General features: G+C 43.5%; 1 protein-coding gene across 3 annotated transcripts in view; it reads left to right on the forward strand.

Annotated features, from left to right (window-relative positions):
* The window catches only part of LOC117413696 (transcription factor HIVEP3-like), a 140,234-nt gene that overhangs the window by 74,440 nt on the left and 46,857 nt on the right, over positions 1–18,937 (forward strand). For all 3 annotated transcript variants that reach the window (XM_058997743.1, XM_058997742.1, XM_058997744.1), the window contains one exon: positions 2,705–2,767. The gene's annotated coding sequence lies outside the window, so the exon portion shown is untranslated. The remainder of the gene's footprint in view (positions 1–2,704; positions 2,768–18,937) is intronic.

Raw genomic sequence — 18,937 nt, forward strand, 5'->3', positions numbered from 1 at the left:
AAGGACAGGCCTCTACCAGGGATGCATTTTCATCTCTCTTCAACCACGTCTCAACTATAGCAAAAATGTCTACATTTGTTTCAAGAATAACATTGTTAATTAAACTGACTTGTTTGCCAAAGATCTTATATTAAGTAAGCCAAGACGAAGCATGGTTGGTGCAGGGCATGGTAAGTTGACAGTGTGATGACGTCATAACTTTAACTACATTTTCAGTACCAGAGCCCGGAGGGGAAGCTGTTGGTTGATAGTGGGGAACTGACACTACTTCAATTGGGCAGATTAAATGTTTCAGTTGTGGAGTCTGTCCACATGACTGAGGCGTGTGAGTCAATTCTCCTCAACACATACCTAGTCAAAGGCTATTAGAGTAATTCTCAATGTTTTCTGCCAATCTAAATGATCCCAAGCTATTTGGATGCAGACCATCGTTCTTAAAAACCCAGGTCTCGCCCAGAATATCCCACTGTCAATAAAAGCCAGATTCTCAGAGGCACAGCTGTATGCTAGCCAGTTGTTAAGTGAAAAAAGTCTACTAAAGGCTTCACATCCCCTCCTGACAACAAATCCATTACCTTAAACAGCAATAATTAGTACAAATATTCCAACCATTTCCAACTTTGGAGAACCCAGCCCTGTGCACTGTGGATATTTCATTGATACTCTCCTAGTAGAGCTCCTGCAAGCTGTGCTGGGGTAGGCATGGATACTGCAGTGTGTGTCTGAGCGGTACTGTATTGCAAGGTCCAACACTGAGTGGGGTAGGCATGGATACTGCAGTGTGTGTCTGAGCGGTACTGTATTGCAAGGTTCAACACTGAGTGGGGTAGGCATGGATACTGCAGTGTGTGTCTGAGCGGTACTGTATTGCAAGGTTCAACACTGAGTGGGGTAGGCATGGATACTGTAGTGTGTGTATGAGCGGTACTGTATTGCAAGGTTCAACACTGAGTCGGGTAGGCATGGATACTGCAGTGTGTGTCTGAGTGGTACTGTATTGCAAGGTTCAACACTGAGTCGGGTAGGCATGGATACTGCAGTGTGTGCTGAGCGGTACTGTAAAAGTCATTTTTGCTTCATGAAATAGTCAGCTTTGCTTCATGAGTGATTGTAGCACATATTCCACCTAGCATCTGTTCTTGGTTAACCAACGGTATTCCTGGCTAAAACTGATTTGCCTCAATTTGAATAGCGGTGGTGTGTGTTTTCAGCCTGTGTAAACTGAACTGGGTATTTTAAAAGATCCTATTTGAATAGTGCAGCACAGAGACCTGCTGTGGACGAGATGTGTGGGTTACTCTGGTGGTGTCTGTCAGACGTGCTTCAGATAAATAAATACATCCCGGTGCAGCTGCTCTGAGCTGCTGAAGGATAACGGGATTCTGTATTCTTTAACCTCTGCAATGATGGAAAAAATGGAGGCCAGATTTACCAATCCCAATGTTAGTTAAAAAATCTGATTGGCAAATAAGTTCTATTTGTGTAACGAAACACTTGTGGAATGTGGATTTTTGTATTGGGGTGCCTGTCTATAAGATCAGGTAGGAGTGTCCCATAGCAGAGCAGCAGGTTTGTTCAGTGGTCTCTCTGGAGGTCTAGGGTGCAGTTTGTATTGAGAAAGGATTTGCACAGAATGTTTGCAGTCACCCCCCCCATGCATTTCCATGGTTATACAATGCATTTTCCATTACCATGGTTTGGAATGATTTTTAATATGCTTTACCATACCTCTCTGGGATTTACAATGCTTCCCTATTATTATTTATTTATTTTTAGCAGACGCCTCTCGCCAAGGCGATACAGAGACTAGGGTGTGTGAGCTATGCATGAGCTGCAGAGTCACTTAAGCCAGGTCCACACCTGAGCGATCAGCTGCGCAGCCAAATCGCTCTCGAAATTGCGCAACTTAATCGCCTGCAACCGCTTTGTCCAAACCTGAGCAACTAGTTGAGCAACTAGTTGAGCAACACGTTTCACGCTTTTAAAGTGTGTGTATGTTTGTTTTTTTCTGCCGATTGCGCTGACCCTGCTGGTGCTGTCGGTTCTTTCCTTCATCTGTCATTATCTTTAGTAAACGATGGCTTGAATGCTGGACAAGACTTTGGCTGAGGACGCAGTTGTTATCTTTTTAAATAGTTGACATCTTTTTAAATGTACCTTCTCTTTACCACAGGAAAGTAAAGAGTGAGGAGATTGTAACAACCAATGAGCGGTCGTGCACATGATAAAAAAACGTCACTACAGATCGCTCAGCAGATTGCTTGTCTTCACTGTAAGCAGCCAGTTGCTCAACAGCTTGCTCGGGTGTGGACTCGACTTTACAACAATGTCTCACCCGAAAGATGGAGCACAAGGAGGTTCAGTGACTTGCTCAAGGTCACACAGTGAGTAAGTGAGTGAGCCTGAATTTGAACCGGGGACCTTCTGGTTACAAGCCCTTTGCTTTAACCACCAACCACACAGCCTCCTATGCTTTACCATGCTTTCACTATGCCTTATTACACTTTGCTGTGCTTTTACAATGGTAAACTAAGGGTTTTGCAGACCACAAGTTATTCTTTTTCCTGTTCCAGTTCATATCTGGCACCAGGGTATGCCGACATCTGAAACTAGAATCCTGGTATTGAGCCACAGTCCCAGGTACTAGTTCACTAGGGCTGTCCTAGAGATAGATGTTAATCCCCATGTCTCCTATCTCTCCCAGGCCCCGGGTCCCCCCTCTCAGGAGAATGAGCCGAGCGCACGGAGAGGAGCCCTGATTCCACAGGTAAGAGCGCAAATGAAAACCCCTTTCATTCCCCTCTGTCATTGTGACAGTGTTACTGTGAAAACCCCTTTCATTCTCACCTCTCTCATTGAGACAGTGTTACTGTGAAGACACCTTTCATTCCCCTCTGTCATTGTGACAGTGTTACTGTGAAAACACCTTTCATTCTCACCTCTCTCATTGTGACAGTGTTACTATGAAAACTTCTTTCATTCTCACCTCTCTCATTGTGACAGTGTTACTATGAAAATCTCTTTCATTCCCCTCTCTTATTGTGACAGTGTTACTATGAAAATCTCTTTCATTCCCCTCTCTCATTGTGACAGTGTTACTATGAAAATCTCTTTCATTCCCCTCTCTCATTGTGACAGTGTTACTATGAAAATCTCTTTCATTCCCCTCTCTCATTGTGACAGTGTTACTATGAAAATCTCTTTCATTCCCCTCTCTCATTGTGACAGTGTGTCACAAAGACGGCCAGAGTGGGTGGCGTCAGACCAGAAGCAGGAAATAAACAGACAGAGACTTGTGGTTTGGTGGAGCTGAGCGAATGCTTTCGCTCAGCATTTAATAAACAGCACAGAAAATAAAAGGTTTGAAACAAAAACACAGGACACGGCACTTGCGCCAAAATAAATAGACAAACAAAACATACTAAACACTTAACAAACGGTGCACGGAGAGACAAACAAACACGGTGAGTACAAACACTTATAGATTTCACTTTAACGTTTCTCCTTCTCTTTCTCACCCGTTCTCCACTCTCGAACACCCAACCCGACTGAATGAAATGTGCATCTATATATACTGTTGTGCTGGGATTCAATTACTAATTAATTATTCACTTGAATCCCAGCACGTGAATTAATTCTGTGCAACCCCGTGCTTACATATTACATTTAACCAGCACGTGAAGTGATTTGTGCCCTCCTCGTGCCTAAATACAAATCTACACTTTTTAAATCACACGTGAAACACAGACCCGTTTATATCCTGTGTACCAATGACTATACACCAACATTAACACACACACGCAACATACAACACATAATATGCACAAAGGGGCGGGGCACATTGCCAAACAGTGTTACTATGAAAATCTCTTTCATTCCCCTCTGTCATTGTGACAGTGTTACTGTGAAAACCCCTTTCATTCTCACCTCTCTCATTGTGAGTGTTACTGTGAAAACCCCTTTCATTCCCCTCTCTCATTGTGACAGTGTTACTGTGAAAACCTCTTTCATTCTCACCTCTCTCATTGTGACAGTGTTACTATGAAAATCTCTTTCATTCCCCTCTCTCATTGTGACAGTGTTACTATGAAAATCTCTTTCATTCTCACCTCTCTCATTGTGACAGTGTTACTGTGAAAATCTCTTTCATTCCCCTCTCTCATTGTGACAGTGTTACTATGAAAATCTCTTTCATTCCCCTCTCTCATTGTGACAGTGTTACTATGAAAATCTCTTTCATTCCCCTCTGTCATTGTGATAGTGTTACTATGAAAATCTCTTTCATTCCCCTCTCTCATTGTGACAGTGTTACTATGAAAATCTCTTTCATTCCCCTCTCTCATTGTGACAGTGTTACTATGAAAATATCTTTCATTCCCCTCTGTCATTGTGACAGTGTTACTGTGAAAACCCCTTTCATTCTCACCTCTCTCATTGTGACACTGTTACTGTGAAAACCCCTTTCATTGTCACCTCTCTCATTGTGACAGTTACTGTGAAAACCACTTTCATTCTCACCTCTCTCATTGTGACAGTGTTACTATGAAAATCTCTTTCATTCCCCTCTCTCATTGTGACAGTGTTACTATGAAAATCTCTTTCATTCCCCTCTCTCATTGTGACAGTGTTACTATGAAAATATCTTTCATTCCCCTCTGTCATTGTGACAGTGTTACTGTGAAAACCCCTTTCATTCTCACCTCTCTCATTGTGACACTGTTACTGTGAAAACCCCTTTCATTGTCACCTCTCTCATTGTGACAGTTACTGTGAAAACCCCTTTCATTGTCACCTCTCTCATTGTGACAGTTACTGTGAAAACCTCTTTCATTCTCACCTCTCTCATTGTGACAGTGTTACTATGAAAATCTCTTTCATTCCCCTCTCTCATTGTGACAGTGTTACTATGAAAATCTCTTTCATTCCCCTCTCTCATTGTGACAGTGTTACTATGAAAATATCTTTCATTCCCCTCTGTCATTGTGACAGTGTTACTGTGAAAACCCCTTTCATTCTCACCTCTCTCATTGTGACACTGTTACTGTGAAAACCCCTTTCATTGTCACCTCTCTCATTGTGACAGTTACTGTGAAAACCTCTTTCATTCTCACCTCTCATTGTGACAGTGTTACTGTGAAAACCTCTTTCATTCTCACCTCTCTCATTGTGACAGTGTTACTATGAAAATCTCTTTCATTCCCCTCTCTCATTGTGACAGTGTTACTATGAAAATCTCTTTCATTCCCCTCTCTCATTGTGACAGTGTTACTATGAAAATCTCTTTCATTCCCCTCTCTCATTGTGACAGTGTTACTGTGAAAATCTCTTTCATTCCCCTCTCTCATTGTGACAGTGTTACTATGAAAATCTCTTTCATTCCCCTCTATCATTGTGACAGTTGTAGTCTGAAGGAGGCGCCCTGTCCCTGTTTGTTTTAAGGAATGTTTTGATAAGGACTGTTTTTTTAAAGCCTGTTTTGATTCATTAAATAAAGTTTGCCGTCCATGGAAAACCTTTTTCAGTTGGTTTCAGAGAGGGTTACAAGTTTATTCTCAATTTTAAAAGCAGAATTTAAACTAAGAAAAATTTTGTAATACAATACAATACAATACAATTCACAGAACAAAAACATTCCTTCAAACAGTATTTAAAGCTTTGTGAATAGGGGCTGAGGATGAGGATGCAAATTTTTTCATGATGAGCAAATAGGCACAAAATAAATAGTTACCAAACAACTCAAGAATAGGTTTGATAATACAAATAAAAGTAATGTGCCGCAGTTTCTTCTACGGGGCAGTGCAGAGGCATGTAATCACATGGTAACAGTCACCATGATCAAATCTGATATGAATGATAGGTGTGTAATTACATGGACGTGGCCTGTACTGAAGTGTGACGTGTGAATACACTACTGTAACTACAGTAACAGGATTCGCAAGAGCATTTCCATGTAATTACACTGCAGTTACCACGTGAGAGAAGGTAATTACCCAGTAATGCCAGTGTTTTCACATGCTGCCCCAAGGCCCTGTAATCTGCATCGCTATCCCAGTGCTTTGTTGTGTTATTGCTCTTTACCGCATTGATTCAGATATTCTCACATGTTTCTTCAGTTCAGTGTGATTTAATTGCTCGCTGATTTATTCCAGTAAAAGCTTGGCATGGAGTTGCTGCTTGGGGTTGTTGTTTGTCAGTGGAATGTTATTTAGGAAAAGTCCCACAATGAAAGTGTCATTAGCAGTGTTTTAGGAAATATGCATTTAAGACGTCTCAGCTAGTGCCTTCATTAATACACAGCGTTTCTTATAAGAGTTTTCTGATTTGTGAATGTTCCTGAAGGTATGGAGCCACAGTATTGCTGTATATTATCTAGAAGTAACTGCAGGTTTATAGCGGTACTGCGTCGTCTTTTCCATATGCAGTAGTAAGTCTGAAAGGCAGGCACACAAGCTGGAAGCAGCCCCGTGTATGGATATGTGATCAGTTAAATGCACAGCGAGCCTGTCTTCTCGTGAGCACTTTGGGCGGACAATAGGACCGCAAAGCCAAGCTCTTATACCATGAGAGAGAGGGTCAACTGCACATATAAGCTTATTATAAATCATGTATTCATTAGAAGAAAACAGTACAATGCTTAGTTAAGGACATTCTCGCATATCGGTTGGTTGTCCACCATACACAAGATGACACTTAAGGCAAAATAACGTGTTCTGGAATGTTCTGAAATGTCATTTTGAAAGGCTGAGCAGCTTCGTGGTTTATATGAATGATTCATTACAGATAGGGTGGTTAGAACACAAGTGGTGGTCACATTTACCCCAGATACAGCCATTAATATTGCATCACTTTGCATCAGTAAAATAAATAATAGTGTGAAGTAACTGGGAAAACATTGTCCAGGGGTCTTATAACTGAACAGCAGCGCAGAACAGCAGTGTTAATCTGAGGGGTTTAGTGGGTACCCTAATATCACAGTGTAATAAAGCATAGTGAAAGCATGATATAAAGCATTGGACATCTCTGTAAACAATATCCACAAAGTCCTGGCCAAAAACCTTCAGGTCTAGCCTTAGTCTTCAACAAACAATGTTTGCGTATTTGTAAGGTTTCATTTTTAATCCAGAGGGGCCAGTGCCAGGACTGAAAGAAACTGGGCTCTGCCTCAATCTGGACCGATGAATTAAAGATACAGTAACACAGAGTGACAGAGCCATGCAGGAAGAAGACTTCAGCACTGAACCGGCTAGCGCTGACATGTGTAGCATGCTTTGTGAAGCACACAGGTTTTTAATGATAACAAACAATACTATGTTTTTAGTCACTACCATGGCTTTTTTTCTGAAGATTTTGTCTGTAACTAAAGATTCATTGTGGTGTGATTGTTTAGCCACATGGAAAATCAATGTGAAATGCAGACAGTGCAAGTGCAGTGGAGTTTGTGTAATGTACACAGGGCCAGATTAACCCATCACAGGGCCCGAGGCTCACTTCTGAGCCCCTATCTTCTTATATGAATAACAACAAATATACGATTATATATATATATGTATATATATATATATTAGCTTAACTTACGCGCCACCAATTTTCAAAAGGTATCATTTTCATTTTTAAGCTATTATACAAGGTTTTGATCCGAAACGGTCAATTATGACAAAATTTTCGTGCACTGAACTGAACTGAACGACAGACCAAATCTGCCAGAAACAGTTCAATTGAAGGTAGTGTGCTAAATACATTTCAAAATAAATTTGGAAAAAACTGAAGCCTACGTCAAATCCCATAGCAGAGCTTGATAATCACCTTTCACGATTTACTGAATAAAAATTCAACAGTTCAGTATGGACAAGAGCACCATGTTGATTTGTTATCCAATTTAAAAACCTGATACTTGGATTGGAGGGGCTCAATTTTCTGTCAACTAGCTGTCCCCCATAGTCCACAAAAATATATATTAAATAAACAAACACACCTGCACATTATCGTGTAGTCAAATCAAGGTTGCCAACCATTTTGTTTTTACTGGCATACAGATTTACAATGGCCTTTTTTTTTTTTACTGACATCCTTTAAAAAACAAATAGAAACTATACATACAAATACGTCATAAAATAGTCAAGTTTCTTTCTGTCTTATTTACTTCTTCTGGTCATACATGGACACATTTGGAGACTGGATCGTTGGTCTGAAGCTGGTGCTGTTTTCTTACGTCTGTTTTTACAAGGTTCATCTGAGAAAAAAACTTGTTCTAGTTCTGCAGTGCTGGGTGGCAAAGTCAGCATAGTAATGACAACCTCGGCAAGTGTAGGAAACGTGGCTCTCCGCTAGGTATATAAAGAGCGCAGTTTTGTGCTGGTTTTCATCAGTCAGTCATTCACTTGTTATTGCATAAATTCCATCTAGGCTAGCCAGCATATTTCCAATAACAAAAAAGCATTGCAAGCTGGACGATGTGTCCCGAGCTCGCTGTGCTTTGTTTTCTTACTCATAAGGTATATGTCATTCGAGCTGATTGGGAAAGCTGCAAGCAATACAAAATACTGTATACCAGATTTATTTTGATTCAAAATAACGGACATCAGTGTTAAAATGTGACTTTCTTTTTTTTGACTGGCCTTAATGGACAGTTGGCAGCCTTAAGCCAAATGCAGTTTAACGTGGCTTATTTCTTTCTTAATCTTCATTACAGCAGGCAGTGAGCGTTCCTTGCTTTGCTGTTGATCGGAGGTGTTTTTCGACACGCTTCGTTAAGAAAATGCTCTTTCTCCAGGGTCGGGGATAATGTTTTAGGTGGTTCGGGGCTTTCAGCACAGATTTGTAAAAAGATTTCTAATGCCCCCCATTGCCGCTTGCATTCTTCTTCTTCCCATTTCCTGTGTTTATGATTTGATGGCCCTGAAAGAGACGTCGCGTGAAAGTGAGCATGACAGTAAGTTCCGGGTCAGCAGTTTGATTTTGTGTGAACTGCCTCGGTTGAAATGTCAGTGAGTGAAGTTCTTCCAGTTTGCGCTCAATTCCATATCTGCTTCTAAATAAATAAATAAATAAATAATCTTTTTGTTTTGGGCCCCCCATGACTTTGGGCTCTAGGCAGGTGCCTAGTTTGCCTATGCGTTAATCCGGCCCTGGTCATTAGAAGTAGCCTCAGGGGTGCGCGCCCCCCCGGTTGAAAACCCCTGCTTTAGAGGTTCAAAAACAGCCCAGAAAAGCCCAAAGAACAGCAAACCTATTTAACAAACCAGTGCGCGCACATACAGAGGAATATGAGTCCTCATATTCACACAGTCACATACAGAGTCCTCATATTCACACAGTCACATAGTGAGAGTCCTCATATTCACACAGTCACATACAGAGTCCTCATATTCACACAGTCACATACAGAGTCCTCATATTCACACAGTCACATACAGAGTCCTCATATTCACACAGTCACATACAGAGTCCTCATATTCACACAGTCACATAGTGAGAGTCCTCATATTCACACAGTCGCATACAGAGTCCTCATATTCACACAGTCACATACAGAGTCCTCATATTCACACAGTCACATACAGAGTCCTCATATTCACACAGTCACATACAGAGTCCTCATATTCACACAGTCACATACAGAGTCCTCATATTCACACAGTCACATACAGAGTCCTCATATTCACACAGTCACATAGTGAGAGTCCTCGTATTCACACAGTCGCATACAGAGTCCTCATATTCACACAGTCACATACAGAGTCCTCATATTCACACAGTCACATACAGAGTCCTCATATTCACACAGTCACATACAGAGTCCTCATATTCACACAGTCACATAGTGAGAGTCCTCATATTCACACAGTCACAAGACGACTCAGAAATGCACAAAGTACAAATGAAAGCAAAAGAAAATAATTGTCTTGAATTCATTTTTTAAACCGTATTATATATTATAAAGGGGGACAGTTTATATAAAGGGGGACGTATTATATATTATAAAGGGGGACAGTTTCTTGTAAAGGGGGACAGTTTAAAAAAAGGATGAGATTACTTGCAGTTCAGTATCTGGGCTGCTATAAAGGACCCAACGCTTTTTTTCGGGGGGCCAATCTTTCAGCAGTCTGCCTTGAGTGTTTAAAACTCTCCACGAAGGGGTTCTTAAAGACGGAATGCTCCTTTGGCCAGTTAAATTTCCCTTCGGTTTCCCCTTAAGTGTTCGTTTAAGGGTGTTGCACAAAGCAGCTTAACACTGAAATCAATACCCTAGTTAAGGGAAGATGTATCCTTCAGTGTTGCACTTAAACTTCATATTGAAGGTGTTTTATGCACAGCCCCTTGTCTACAAGCAGCATGAACATTTAGAGACACATTTGTTTTAATAAAGCATTGAATTGGAAGCTGCCATCCCCTGTTCTGTGTGGGTATTTTAAAGCTCTGTAGCCTCTGAATGTTTCTGTACAGCTTTAAGTGTTCTCTGAGCAGGGGGAGGTGCCACTGCTCGCAAGCCTGGGTGCTGAGTGTTTTTCCTGCTGCGTGTTCCCCCTGCAGCCTAACACCTGGGCAGGCAGTGCTGTCAGGATCCCAGGGCAGAGGGAGGGGGTGTGAGTGGTGCATGGCTCTTCTGGTTTGGACCAGGCTGGGCAGGCAGTGCTGTCAGGATCCCAGGGCAGAGGGAGGGGGTGTGAGTGGTGCATGGCTCTTCTGGTTTGGACCAGGCTGGGCAGGCAGTGCTGTCAGGATCCCAGGGCAGAGGGAGGGGTGTGAGCGGTGCAGGGCTCTTCTGGTTTGGACCAGGCTGGGCAGGCAGTGCTGTCAGGATCCCAGCGCAGAGGGAGGGGGTGTGAGCGGTGCAGGGCTCTTCTGGTTTGGACCAGGCTGGGCAGGCAGTGCTGTCAGGATCCCAGGGCAGAGGGAGTGGGTGTGAGCGGTGCAGGGCTCTTCTGGTTTGGACCAGGCTGGCCGCTCGTTTGCAGGCACACACACAGGGTGCCTGTGCAGCAGCTCCAGGGTTTGCTGGCAGGATGAGTGAAGAGTGAAGGCAGCTATATATAGAGACTGGCAGTAGCACCTCATGTTTATGAGCAGTTTGCACAGGGCTGCACTTGGTGCATCTGTTAACCCCTTCCTGCCCAAGAAGTGTCCTCTTATCCTCTTAAGTCTATGTTTTGGATGCAAACAGTGAAATATGTTCCAGGGTTTCCATTAAGTATTACATCTGGATATGGAAATATACAGCAGGAGGCAGCTGCAGCTCAGTGGGCAAGTTACCAAGGCTTGGACTTTTATTTTAGAACAGAAAATAAACTCTTATAAAACTTGCACTGTGCGGTAACTTTATTAGGATGAACACCTGGCCATGTTTGCTTTAAGGTCATAATATTTCTACATTTAGATGTGAGGATAAACTGAAGGCCATTTTCTCCAGTCCTTAGTTAACCCTATCCAAAATGAGTGTGTATTTATATCATAATTACAGTACTTACCGTAGTCATTTAATTCCAGTATTCTTTCATATAACAGAAGTTAGTTCAAGGTTTGAAAATATACATAAAGTCTAGCAGACAAACATTTTAGTTAATGATTCATCAGTGTGAGTGGTTGCATGTAACCCTTGTATGGTCTCTAGTGGCCCTGGAAGGCTGGGTTTCTCTCTAGTCCACTAGGAGACCAGTGATGTCACACAGTGATATCTGTAATAATAGCCAGCTTTATTGAGGCTGACCACGGGCCAATACAGTCAATATAAAAATAAAATATATTTGAGTTTAGTTTCATGAAGTACTGGAGTCACCAAAAAACACTTGATCATTTTTACAAAAGCAACCTGTGCTAACAGAACTGAATGTGTAAAGCAACTTCCATCCACGCAGGCAGTGCGAAATAAGAGAAAACTGCAGTCCCCTTACACTGATTGTTGCTGAGCAGTGTTATTCTGGCAGACAGCGGGGCTTGTTATCCTTCCAATCATTTAGTTTGATAACAGAGGCGCTGTGCCGTGTGCTCTGTGCTGCCTGCTCGCTGGATCAGGCTGACCTGGGGGCTGTGGGTCTCCCTCTCCCTCCCGCTCACTAGATCAGGCTGACCTGGAGGCTGTGGGTCTCCCTCTCCCTCCCGCACGCTGGATCAAGCTGACCTGGGGGCTGTGGGTCTCCCTCTCCCTCCCGCTCGCTAGATCAGGCTGACCTGGAGGCTGTGGGTCTCCCTCTCCCTCCCGCTCGCTGGATCAGGCTGACCTGGGGGCTGTGGGTCTCCCTCTCCCTCCCGCTCGCTGGATCAGGCTGACCTGGAGGCTGTGGGTCTCCCTCTCCCTCCCGCTCGCTGGATCAAGCTGACCTGGAGGCTGTGGGTCTCCCTCCCGCTCGCTGGATCAAGCTGACCTGCGGGCTGTGGTTCTCCCTCTCCCTCCCGCACGCTGGATCAAGCTGACCTGGGGGCTGTGGTTCTCCCTCTCCCTCCCGCACACTGGATCAAGCTGACCTGGGGGCTGCGGGTCTCCCTCCCGCTCGCTGGATCAAGCTGACCTGGGGGCTGCAGGTCTCCCTCCCACTCACTGGATCAAGGGGCCGAGTCGGTGAATCTCTGAGGACTGGCAGCAGGGGGCTGGGCTGGAGCCGAGCCGGAGCCCTGAGCTCACGCAGAGCGGCCTTCTCACTCCCAGAGATACAGCCTACACTTGCTCTTTCAACCTGGCAGGGTGTCCCCTCACACACCGTAAACACCAGCAGCACTGTCTATCATCTGTTTACCCTGTGAAGATACTGATCGATTCATTGATTCCTTTCATTATGTATTGAAGAGCCACTGAGATGATGCATGTGGTTTTTAAAGAGATGTTTCCGGTGCATCCATCTATAGGGAGAGACGAAGTGAAGACTTGTTTCTAAGAATCAGCATAAGCCCTGTCCTGGATATTCATTCCTACAACCACCACATCAGGCATGCAATTAAACTGAGGAAAAGGATAATTAGGCTAACCCTTATAAAGGTTTAACATAATAAAAGCATTGCAAAGTGTGGAGGGACTTTGGGCATTCGACTTGTCTTAATTTAGTAGCCTTTTCTCCACACCTCCTTCCATTTCTACTGCCAGAATAGGCTGTAACCCTTTAGCCTCAACTCCAGACCTCCAGTGCTGCCATTAGAAAGCAACAGTACAGCTGCAGGTCACAGTCTCCAGTGCCTGCTGGATGGCCAGCGATATCAGATACATTTCAGGCTTTGCTAATGCTTAATTAGCCATGAGTCTGTGGCCTCCAGGACTGTAAACAGACCTGCAGCATCTAAAGCCTGTGGCCTCCTGGATATATCGACTGTAATTAAGCTTGGTTGTGACTAATTAAAACCATAGTTGCAATGGTAGTCTTGTCTTTCAAGCCATATCCAAGCTATAGCTCAATTATTCTTTTTTGATCAGTTTCTTTTAATGCCTGAAATCCGGCTCCACATTATTCTAATTCTTCTCACAGATGAATGCTAAAGAGTGTCCGGACAAGCGGACTGTTTAAGATGTTTGGTCTCTCTGAGCGCTTGTGATTTTCTGTTGGGGCAGCACTGCACACAGGGATAACAAGGCTCATATTCACAGCGTGACAATGCAGCCGCTGACAGCAAGGCAGAGCACTGTGTCTGCAACAACACTCTCATTGATAACGCATGAGGGGGACTGCGTGTGAAATTGATTGATGCTGGTGGTGGACAGCAGAGAGAGTCTCGCTCCAAGCACAGGGGTGTGATTGAAAGAATCTGTGCTGATGTCGGGCACCTTGATCCCAAACAGCATTCAGAATCACAAATACTGGGCATTATGTTTCTAGAGTACTACACATATCGATAGATAGATAGATAGATAGATAGATAGATAGATAGATAGATAGATAGATAGATAGATTTTCAAAAAGACTTTATTGACTCTTTTGGTACAAAACTTTGACAAAAAGGAACAATAACAATCACATTATATTTTCTTTAAATATTTACAAGACAAGATTTAAGTCATTATAAATAAATAAATATTATAAATAGATATTAAGGAGTTCCTCTTCAGTCTCACTGAGCACACAACCAATACACCAATTTAGCTGAAACAAATCCAAATCATTACTGTAGATCACTACTGAGAATCGGCTGTTGACAGGCATTTAGATTCAAGTATTCACCCAAAGAGAAAGGAGGAAATCCAGAGCAGTACTGCAACTGCTTTACTTTTCAAAGAAACAAAAAACAGTGACTTCCATGTTCCAAAAATCCACTGAAAACCGCGAAGCACGAAACACATTACATTTTGACCTGACAGAGGCGTTTGTTTGCGCAAATATCCCTCTTGAAAAATTGGACAACCAAAAGTTATGTAAATTCTTCAGACTGTGTAGCAAATGGTGGAGCGATTCCTTCATCAACCCAGCTGAGACGTGAATACTTACCTAAAGTTGCCGAGTATCACAAGCAGGAGGTTATGGAATTGGTAAAACAGACTGCTTGCTTGTCAGAGTCGACTGATGCACAAGATCAGTATGGGTTACACATTGTATTTGTTTTGCAAGTGGTGAACATGCATCTGACGTACTAGAACTGAAAGCTGTCCTTGCATGTACACTTTACCTACAGGCTGTTAATTACAACACCGTTTCACAAGTTATTGTAAAGTGCTTGAATAACTTTGACCTTGATTTTGATGTCAGTGCATTTATCTCCATATTTGATGTTTAAAAAAATATTAATAATCTGTACACATAATTTATAAAATAGTTCCGTGCACATTCCGCGAAATACGATACTTTCCTGTGATGCTGCTGTGAATTTTAAAGACATTGTCCGTGATTTTCACAGGGCCTTAATCATACGGTGATAACTGGACCTGCTTGAAACATCTTTCAGCTCAGTCCCAGTGGAAAAAGGACACACCTGAACACATCAGTTTGAAAGAACAGGACTGGGTGCAGTACCATGGGAGTGCCAATCCTGCATACTCTGCTGTCTGCTCAGAAATCCCTGGTACTTTCCAGTGTCCTGGGCTTACTGTTTCACGGCCTGACTCACACACATGTCATGACTTTGTGGATTCTGCTTGATTTACTAATTTACCAGCCTTATCTCCACACCTCCCTCAGTGTCTGCTGCCCAGATTCAATGGTCCTTTCAGGTGCTGTGTGATTCATTTACCAGCCTTATCTCCACACCTCCCTCTGTGTCTGCTGCCCAGATTCAATGGTCCTTTCAGGTACTGTGATTATTGCACACTCATGAGGACCCTCTGCATGTGTTTGCATTGGTTATGATTAATAGAACACACCCACTTTTTTTATTTTTACTGAGCAGAGGAACCACACCACCAATCTCCAGCAAGATTTTAGACTATCAACCAACAAGGTCAAATTGCAGTAATGATGGAAAAGTTACCTGTATAATCACTCGAAATTACTCTTCAATTGAACTGCCATGCGCAGATATCCCTGCGGTCACAGCAATCTTAATACTTGCTTCACTGCCACAGCGCCACCTACTGATTACAATTTCCATTGTCACTGGATTACACTACTATGTGAAGACAGGTAGACAGACTGTACAGTAATACAGAGCATTGGTTCCAACCTCTAAACATGCTGTCTGTTTCTCATCCCTCCTGCAGTAGGGATCTTATGCTTCCAGTTCTGCACATAGACCTTTTAAACCCCTGTAACTAATGCAGACCATCTCACTGTGTTGCTGTGTCCCGGTTCTGGACAGGTGGTTTTGGGGATGAAGGGTTAATTCAGTTCAGTCTGATTACAGAAAGAGAAGGCTGTGTGTTGTTTAGAGTTGAAATGATAAATGTTGTGTACTGTGTGCAAACTCTTTTGATGGCGTGCCAGGGCAAGGATTCCCTGCTCTGAGTGTGTGTCAGTCGATCGCGTCGCCGCTTTCTCAGACAACAGGAAGTGTGCTGTGGTGAATGGAAAAAAAATGTTAAAAATGTAGGCAGAACCCCCCTCCTCCTCCCTCCCTCCCTCCTCCCTTCTGCACTTCATCTTGAGCAACTTACCGTTACATCACAGCCCAAATAAGGAGCTCTCAAACATTTTTACTATCAGCCACCTCCAGTGCTGCCTGCCTGCGGCCCGCGCTGTCACAGTGGGAGTCAGACTCACCCAGGCTCTCGCATTCACCCAGCTCTTCATCCCCTCCACAGGGGGCCCAGTGTCTGGAGCAGACTGCCGCTCAGACAGACGAGGAGAGCGTGTGTGTGTGTGTGTGTGTGTGCGTTTAATGATCCAGCCTCTCATCACCGCGAGCTGATAGTGTCAGAGTTTTGGCGACCTGCCTGGAGTGGAGGGGAGCGCAGTGGAAGCTTGTAATACTTGTTGGACTCCAGTCATTCTGTTACTGTCAGCGCTGCCAGGACAGTCACAGGACAGGACAGGACCACACAGGACAGGCTGACAGGTAAAGGGGTTTTATTTAATGTAATAATGATCATTTGTATTATTATTATTATTATTATTATTATTATTATTATTATTATTATTATTATTATTATTATTAGTAGTAGTAGTAGTAATAGTAATAGTAGTAGTAGTAGTAGTAGTCATATTTGGATCAGTATTTTCAGATTTGTATCTCAATTTCTAAAATGATGTTTTTTTTTTGTTTTGTTTTTTCGGTTTGTAGTCTAAATGTAATAATATTTCAATGATTCTGCTTCCATTTCTGTTCCCAGTTGCTGTTCTTATTCTTCTTGTTCTTATTGCTGGCCATGGTAATAGTGCGAGTGATAGTGATAGCAATGCTCATATTGTTAGCTCTGTAGATATTTGCACTCTGCAGTGTGTGTTTCACTGTGCTCTACAGTAAGGGGCTGTGTGTGTGTGTGTGTGTGTGTGTGTGTGTGTATTCTCGATGCTCAGCGTGGCTCTACAGTAAGGGGCTGTGAGTGAGTGTGTGTGTGTGTGTGTGTGTGTGTGTGTGTGTGTGTATTCTCTGTGCTCAGCGTGGCTCTACAGTAAGGGGCTGTGAGTGAGTGTGTGTGTGTGTGTGTGTGTGTGTGTGTGTGTGTGTGTATTCTCTGCTCAGCGTGGCTCTACAGTAAGGAGTAGTATGTGTGTGTGTGTGTATTCTCTGTGCTCAGCGTGGCTCTACAGTAAGGAGCAGTGTGTGTGTGTGTGTGTGTGTGTATTCCCTGTGCTCAGCGTGGCTCTACAGTAAGGGGCTGTGTGTGTGTGTGTGTGTGTGTGTGTATTCTCTGTGCTCAGCGTGGCTGTACAGTAAGGGGCTGTGTGTGTGTGTGTGTGTGTGTGTGTGTGTGTATTCTCTGTGCTCAGCGTGGCTCTACAGTAAGGGGCTGTGAGTGAGTGTGTGTGTGTGTGTGTGTGTGTGTGTGTATTCTCTGTGCTCAGCGTGGCTCTACAGTAAGGGGCTGTGAGTGAGTGTGTGTGTGTGTGTGTGTGTGTATTCCCTGTGCTCAGCGTGGCTCTACAGTAAGGGGCTGTGTGTGTGTGTGTGTGTGTGTGTGTGTGTGTGTGTGTATTCTCTGTGCTCAGCGTGGCTCTACAGTAAGGGGCTGTGAGTGTGTGTGTGTGTGTGTGTGTGTGTGTGTATTCTCGATGCTCAGCGTGGCTCTACAGTAAGGGGCTGTGAGTGAGTGTGTGTGTGTGTGTGTGTGTGTGTGTGTATATTCTCTGTGCTCAGCGTGGCTGTACAGTAAGGGTCTGTGAGTGAGTGTGTGTGTGTGTGTGTGTGTGTGTGTATTCTCTGTGCTCAGCGTGGCTCTACAGTAAGGGGCTGTGTGTGTGTGTGTGTGTGTGTGTGTGTGTGTGTGTGTGTGTGTGTGTGTGTATACTCTGTGCTCAGTGTGGCTCTACAGTAAGGAGCAGTGTGTGTGTGTGTGTGTGTGTGTGTGTGTGTATTCTCTGTGCTCAGCGTGGCTGTACAGTAAGGGGCTGTGAGTGTGTGTGTGTGTATTCTCTGTGTGTATTCTCTGTGCTCAGCGTGGCTGTACAGTAAGGGTCTGTGAGTGAGTGTGTGTGTGTGTGTGTGTGTGTGTGTGTATTCTCTGTGCTCAGCGTGGCTCTACAGTAAGGGGCTGTGTGTGTGTGTGTGTGTGTGTGTGTGTGTGTGTGTGTGTGTGTGTGTGTATACTCTGTGCTCAGTGTGGCTCTACAGTAAGGAGCAGTGTGTGTGTGTGTGTGTGTGTGTGTGTATTCTCTGTGCTCAGCGTGGCTGTACAGTAAGGGGCTGTGAGTGTGTGTGTGTGTATTCTCTGTGTGTATTCTCTGTGCTCAGCGTGGCTCACTGCTCTCTGCTGTTGTGATGAATGGGTGAAGTGAGAGGTTCAGTGGTGAATCCAGAGGGTGCTGCAATAAGATGTTATTTGATGAAAGGTTCAGTAATGTAGGGCAGCTTTAATGAGATGTCCTGTGTCCCATGTCAGTGGTCACCTGAACCACCTGCTCATACCAAACCACCCAACCTGTTTCACTTTTGAGTTCAGTGTGTAAATGATCCAGTAGGCATGCTGGGAGTGTTATAATGTACAGCAGTAGGGTACAGTATGCGGTGATGTAGATAAACTACAGACTTGCTCGTCACTAATTTGTTATTTTGTGACTTGGAATCAGTGAAAATTAAAATAAATGAAAGATTGCAACTTTTCTACCTTTTAAACCCTGTTTTTAGTACCTTGCAATATCTAATTAAGATCTCATTGTTGCTAATTAAGATCTCATTGTTGCTAATTAAGATCTCATTGTTGCTAATTAAGATCTCATTGTTGCTAATTAAGATCTCATTGTGCTGAACTCTGCTCCTGTGTTACCTGTTCTTTATAACTTTGTCTCGCACTCTGAGCTGTATTTGCTACTAATTCATCGGTCGATAGCTGGACTGCGCTGTGTTTGTAGTAGCCTGTCATCACGAAGGGTATTTTCCCAGCACAGATCAGGGTTATTTGATGGGTTTGGTTCATATTGGGATTGATGAAAGT

Source organism: Acipenser ruthenus, chromosome 23 (assembly GCF_902713425.1).
Source record: "Acipenser ruthenus chromosome 23, fAciRut3.2 maternal haplotype, whole genome shotgun sequence".
Lineage (NCBI taxonomy): Eukaryota > Metazoa > Chordata > Actinopteri > Acipenseriformes > Acipenseridae > Acipenser > Acipenser ruthenus.